Consider the following 6,687-nt stretch of genomic DNA (forward strand, 5'->3'; position numbering starts at 1 on the left):
GAGGACTGAAAAAGAGAATTTTCGACTGCCACCTTTGCCTATATAATTAAGTATTCTATGTTATATCTAAAAGTGAATACAACTTTTATAGGTCTTCAAAAATTATAGTCTCTTTCATAAAACATATTGTATGTAGTACTTATTTAACATAATTTTTATAATTATATATTTTGTATCATTATATGTACAGAGAAATACAACAGGAAAACAATGGGAAGAGAAAGAACTATGGAGCAATGAAAAGTTCTTTTTTTATTCTTATATTTAAAAGTACTGTATAAAGTAGTGCTACAAATAATTTTATACTATAAAATTAAATGTCTTTTTATTGGCATGGGTATGTATGCATGATAATTTGGAGGGGAAAAACATTCTAAAGAGTTATATATTTCCAAGAGGAAGCTTTTCAAATTAAATTACATTTTGTATAAACTTCTTTAGAGTTTCTGTTCATTTTCTGATCTGGTTATTTTACTCTCGGTCTATTTTCACTAAGAGTATTGTGTCAGGAATAAAGGCTGAAGGCTGCTTGGAGAGGAAGGAAATTTGCCAATTTGCAAGGTGAAACAAGGTTGCGAGTCATAGAAAGAATCATGCTGTCTACGGTGACGCAAAGGGACAATGCGGCGCCCACACCGCCAGCATCACACCTACAACACTGGATGACAGGGGCTTATTTTCTCATCTGTCCCACCCCACCCACTTGGACAATGTTAGTTTTGTGAAAGAGCCAGTTTTCCCACATGGAAAAAAAAAGAATAACATGTCATATTCCATCTGTTGGTGTCACCACACCCAAGGGGGTTCCATGTGGCAGCCCCAGGCTCAGGAGTCTCCAATTCTTCTTGGTGTCACCAAGGCTTCCGCAGCACTGCATCCTGTTCCCACAAGCATGTGTTACAAACAGACTCTTTTCTTTGGTCCCTCCCTCCGTTACTCCACCCCAACACACACACACACACACACACACACACACACACACACACAGACATGCAGCATTCACTCTAAGGTGTCTAAGTCACCAAGCAGAATCAGGAGACTAGGCACGGATTTCTCCCCACTGGATCTGAGCAGCCTCTCTGAAGACCACCCATGGGGACAGTTACCTCTAGGCTCCCTCCCATCATGAGGCTGCGTCCCTGCCATGAATCCTCATGGCTTGGTTATCGGGCTCCTGGCCAATGAGATGTGAGTGTGATGGGAGAGAGAGATCAAGAGCTGTGCCCTCCTCATTGTAACTGAAATATTCAAAGCATACAGATAACTGTAGATAATGATATAATAAATATGTCTGTAATCATTATCCAGCCCTATTGAATTTTAACATTTTGCCATAGTTGCTTCAGATCTTTTTTAAAACATAAGATATATGTGGTTTAGCTCATTATATCATGTACTTTGAATCCCTCCCACCCCCTTTCCAGGACATATATGAAGATCAACACTAACCAACATTTGCTGGGCATTGGTCCCTCAAATGGCTTTGTACCTCTACTGTGTCTGAATACACCCATAAATGTTGTGTAGTACCGACTTGCTTGCCTTACACACACACACACACACCCACACACACACACATATATAGGTATTATATTTTATATTTAATTACACAATTATTTTTCCTTGAACATTGTATGGTTGAGATTTACAGATGTTGATTTATCTCAATGTTTGTACTCAGAAGTATATAAATAATTTAGAATCTAAAATGTGCCTTTTATAATGTTTATACTTTCTAGAAGGAATTATTTCATTACAAGTAACTAAAATTTCCCCCAAAACATTGCACAGAACTACAAAAACACTTCAAAAGTACATCTTGTTGAAAAAATTGCCAAACTGAATTCCATGTTTGTCCTTGGCCAGCCGAGAAGCAATTACATTATACAAAATTTCCTCAAAAAACAAATCAGCTGACATACGACACTGCATGCCTTATTCATTCCTTACTTGTAAGACACCTATATTCTGGATAACTGCAAATACCCATCAGAATAATGTATACAGAAAAGGTTTCTTCAACAAAAATAATTTTGCTAAGCCAACAAGAAAAAAGCTCAAAAATATGCACGCACTATTATGTTATTAATAGTTGGCATGAAAACCAGTGAGAATATTAATGTTGATGATGAAAATGCCATCTGACACCCACAGAAAGATATAATAAACGTAACCTATTTGTGTGAAATATGTCCAATATTATTTTTTTAGAACTAAGGAGCAAACTACTTAAGATTCCCCTAAATGAATTCGAAAACTTAAAACCACAAGAGGGAGCCTTGGGCGAAAAATCCTCAGATTCAAGTGCTTTGTTCCTTACATTAGTGATACAATGATAGTAAAGAAACAAATACAGGAAGGAAGTGGCAGATAGAAGGTGGAATATCGAATCAGCTGTTTTGTATGTTTCCTTAATGCCCTGTCTAAAAACATACATTGTCAGTTTTGAACCAACAACACTATTTGTTAACTAGGCTCACAAGCTCCCCTGACTTATAATGTACTTACTAGCAATGGCAGTAATGAGAAAAGCTACATCTTATTGAGCTTTTAATATATGTAGACACTAGTACATAGTGTCTACATCATGTACTGTATATAGAAAGGCTGCGTTACATGGTGAATACTTCATAATTTTCTTCATAATCCAGTAAGGGAGGATTTTGTAGTATTTTTCGTTTGTTTGATGGCTATTTTATTTTGTTTGCTCCTTTGTTATGATTGGGAACAATTTAGAGAGGTGAAGATAATTTCCCAAGGTCTCATCTATGGAGTGGACGACCTTGTTCCAAAACAGGGTCGTCCAATTTAACAAATATGGATACAGGACAAACAGTTATTTTGAATTTCAGATAAACAACAAATAATTATTTAGTATATGTATATCCCCAATTCTTGCATATTTATGCGAAATAATTAGTTGTTGTTTATTTGAAATTCATCTTATGTGGCATCCCATGTTTAACTGGCAACCTTACCCTAAAGCCAATCCAGCATCTGAACTTCGCGAGCTCTGTGCTGTTCTGACTCTGAAGAACAAGCAGGTCTGCCCTGGAATGAAGGAGGGGTCAGCCACAATTGTTTTTCTGGACAAGTGAAGGTCAGTGATAAGCATCTAGATGCCTCTTCGGCATTATCCAGTAGTTCAATACTTCTCAAATTCTGGTGGGTATAAATATCATTAAGGTGCTTATTAGAGATAAACATTTTCCACGAGAATCCTTGGCTAGGCCTACAAGTGTACAGTTTTAACAAGCACTCCAGATGTTTCTTATGTAGGCAGTCCTTGGCCTGTTCTCTCAGAAAGAGTGAAATAATTGCCCCACTAAGAAAAAGCAGTAACATTGAAAAATATGCTAGAAAAAGTAAAAATTATTTTAAGAGCAATGTAGACTTCTTTATGAAATCTGATTAAAATTATTAGAAATGAAGTCTGGAAATAAACAAGCTCAGATAAGATCCCATGGAACTTTATGTTGTCCTGACACCCAGAGGTCAGTAATATTTTTTCCCTATTATCTACCTTTTTAAAGATTTTATTCATTTATCTTTAGAGGGTAAGGGAATGAGAGAGGGGGAGAAATATCAGTGTGTGGTTGCCTCTCTTGTGTCCCCTGCTGAGAACTGGCCTGCAACCCAGGCATGTGCCCTGACTGGAAATCGAATTGCGATCCCTTAGTTCACAGGCCCACACTCAACCCACTGAGCTACACCAGTCAGAGCAGTAATATTTTTTTTATTAGCTAACAAATTAAGCCCGATGCACATTTGATAGTCTACTACTGTTCTTTTGCACACTGGCCATGGGAACAAGTACTGAGTCCTTGTGCATGCTCTATACATCAAAGTTGAACGTCCCCCTTTCTCTGCTGCTGAGTTACTACTCGCTACCATGCACAACCATTCTACACACTCACACTGGCCGTTCAGAGAAAGATGACTCAACCATTCCGAACTTCTTCTGGATTTTGAAATTACTGCTCTTTAGAACCTTCATGCAGATTAAAAATTAAAATAAGAATCAATGTAATAAACCAGTGCCACTAAATGTTTTTCTGCTAAATGCTCTGAATGAGCTCAAATCCCAAGAAATCTTAGAATTATATAATTAAATTATTTTAGTTTTCACCTTTCCACATTCTTCTGAATGTTGCCTGTAGGCATTTTAGTATTCACAGTCTTAACCATTAACTCATGTGAAATATACACAATATTTTTAGAAATCTGGTTATTTCAGTCACCTGATAACAAAGTTAATCCAGACTTGAGGAAAAGGTGTTAGACAAGGAGAGGAGAAAATACCAGAAATGCTAAAGATTTTGATGGTAGAATCTGTTGCCTATCTAATTTAACCTTCACAAAAATACTATATAATCACCTTCAGATATAAGACATAATTAAGATATATTAATTAATATATAAGGTGTAATTACCTTAATTTATAAATGGGGAAATTGAGGTCCAGTGAATTAAAGTTACTTGCACAACATTATGCAGCTGATCAGTGAGAGACTCCTAACTTGAACGTGGGCATTTGAACTATAAAGACGGAGCTTTTCCACTAATGATACTATCGTCATTAATTTTTCAAAAGCAAGATGAGAGAGTAATTTTTCACAGGAACTGATACAGAACTGGTGTGCAGAGAACGGAAATAACTTGCTTATGAAGGTATCTTCAAGATGTTAGAGAAAATGCGAAGATTTTAAGAGGGGACCAAACAAACTCACTGGGTATTTGGTAGGTTCAACCCCTGTATCTAGTACTGTCTTGCTCCCATGGGCAGATGGTTTAAGGATGCTGAATTAAGCACTGTATGATCAAATAAGAATATCTTAGCACAGACATGCAGTCTGTAGCAATAACATTAAAAATACATAATTTTTCCTTCAGTATTTAGATGCATAATTAAGAACTTCTACATTCACGTTATCACAATTAATCCTTACAACCATCTAAGGTAGTCATAATTATCAACAATGTTTACAGATATAAGGGAACTTAAAAAGCCTGATTTGTTTTGATATCCCACCTATTAAAAGTCACCAGTTTTGTGAATAGAGTCTACTTCTCTGAAACTCACCTAAGAAACAAAGTTTATAAAACTGGTTCTAATATTCAGAATGGTAGTTTGGTAATACATATCAAAATGTAAAAGATGAATATTCATTTATGTAACAATTTCACTCTAAGAAATTTCCCTAAGAAGTTGAGCATTACAACAGTTTCCCCAAAATGGATATTATTGTGAAAATTAATTAACCCAAGGGACATGATCATACCTATTTTCAAAGTCATTTCTCATCCTTTAGAAAAGAGAACTGTCTTATAGGAAAATACCATAATAATTTGTTCAGGTTGGGGTGGGGAGTACAAGGTCACAAGGAGAAGGACATCTGTCATTCACTGGTAATCAGTTCGGGGATGTGGGATAAAGTACAGAAGAACTAAAGGAGCAGCATGATAAGAAGCTAGAACTAAGTTTAAGAATGACCAAGGCATTTTAATTTTATTTATTCTCAACCAAAGACATTTTTTCATTGCTTTTAGAGAGAAAAAAGTGGGGAGGGGAAAGAGAGAGAGATCAGTTTCCTTCTCAGATGCACCCTGTCAAGGGACAGAACCCTTGACCTAGGAATGTGCCCTGAACAGGAATCGAACCAGCAACATTTCGGGTCTACAGGATGATACTCCAATCAACTGAGCCATTGTGGCTGGAGGTTAAGGCATTTTTAGCAAAATGAATACATGATGTAAAATGTGAACTTGTTTGCCTTGCTATGATAGTTTCCTTCATCTTCTCAAAACTCCAGTGCCTCACACAAATGATCACTGCGTGGAAGATTTTTGGAGGATATTCAGGAAGGCTCAAGTTCTGATCTAAACAGAAAAGGAATAACATAAGGAGAGATGAAATGATCATTAAACCAATGCAGCAGGAACTCAACCAACCAGTAATGACAAAAATAGGCAGACCCTGTGAATACACAGAAATTTTGAGGGAGGTACTGAATTCCTCACAATTTGTGAAATAGAAATTGGATCAATTATGTCTAGCTCTTAAGATGAAAGTTGTCACCTCTTCAATTTTGAATTATGTAGAAAGGTGATGATTTTATATATTAAAACAAAAAACCACAAAAATGTCAAATTTTCACTTACTAGAGCAAACAATATCTGACTCTCAAATAATAAATATTGAAATTATGAGGCAAATTTACTTAATATGCTTGAAAGAAATTAAAAAGAAAAGTATGCAAATATGAGTTAAGTAGAAGACTCAAACAAAAATGCCAAAAATATCTGAAAAAATATTTCAGAAATCTGAAAAAATTAATGGTAAGATAATTAAAAAATGGCAATAATATTGATGATTGACTTCTTAACAGCACCTATGGAAGCCAAAGGATTTTCACTAAAGCAATTCTACAAGCATAGCAAAAATGACTCCAGACAGAATACTGGAATGCAAAGAAAAATGATTCTAAAGACATTGGTAAATTTAAAAAAATTAATAATGCTGAATTTATGGATAATTAAACAGGATAGAAAAAATACTTTGAAAATTGGTGATATGAACTTAGGGTTTGCCTGTTAATTTCCATCATACATGGGACTTATGAAAAATAATTGTCTGTTTAGCCACGAAGATGGTGTCACCAAATTTTAAAGGCTGATGCCACAATG

The sequence above is a fragment of the Sturnira hondurensis genome, unplaced genomic scaffold (genome assembly GCF_014824575.4).
Source record: "Sturnira hondurensis isolate 20B ecotype Veracruz unplaced genomic scaffold, ASM1482457v3 Scaffold0009935, whole genome shotgun sequence".
Lineage (NCBI taxonomy): Eukaryota > Metazoa > Chordata > Mammalia > Chiroptera > Phyllostomidae > Sturnira > Sturnira hondurensis.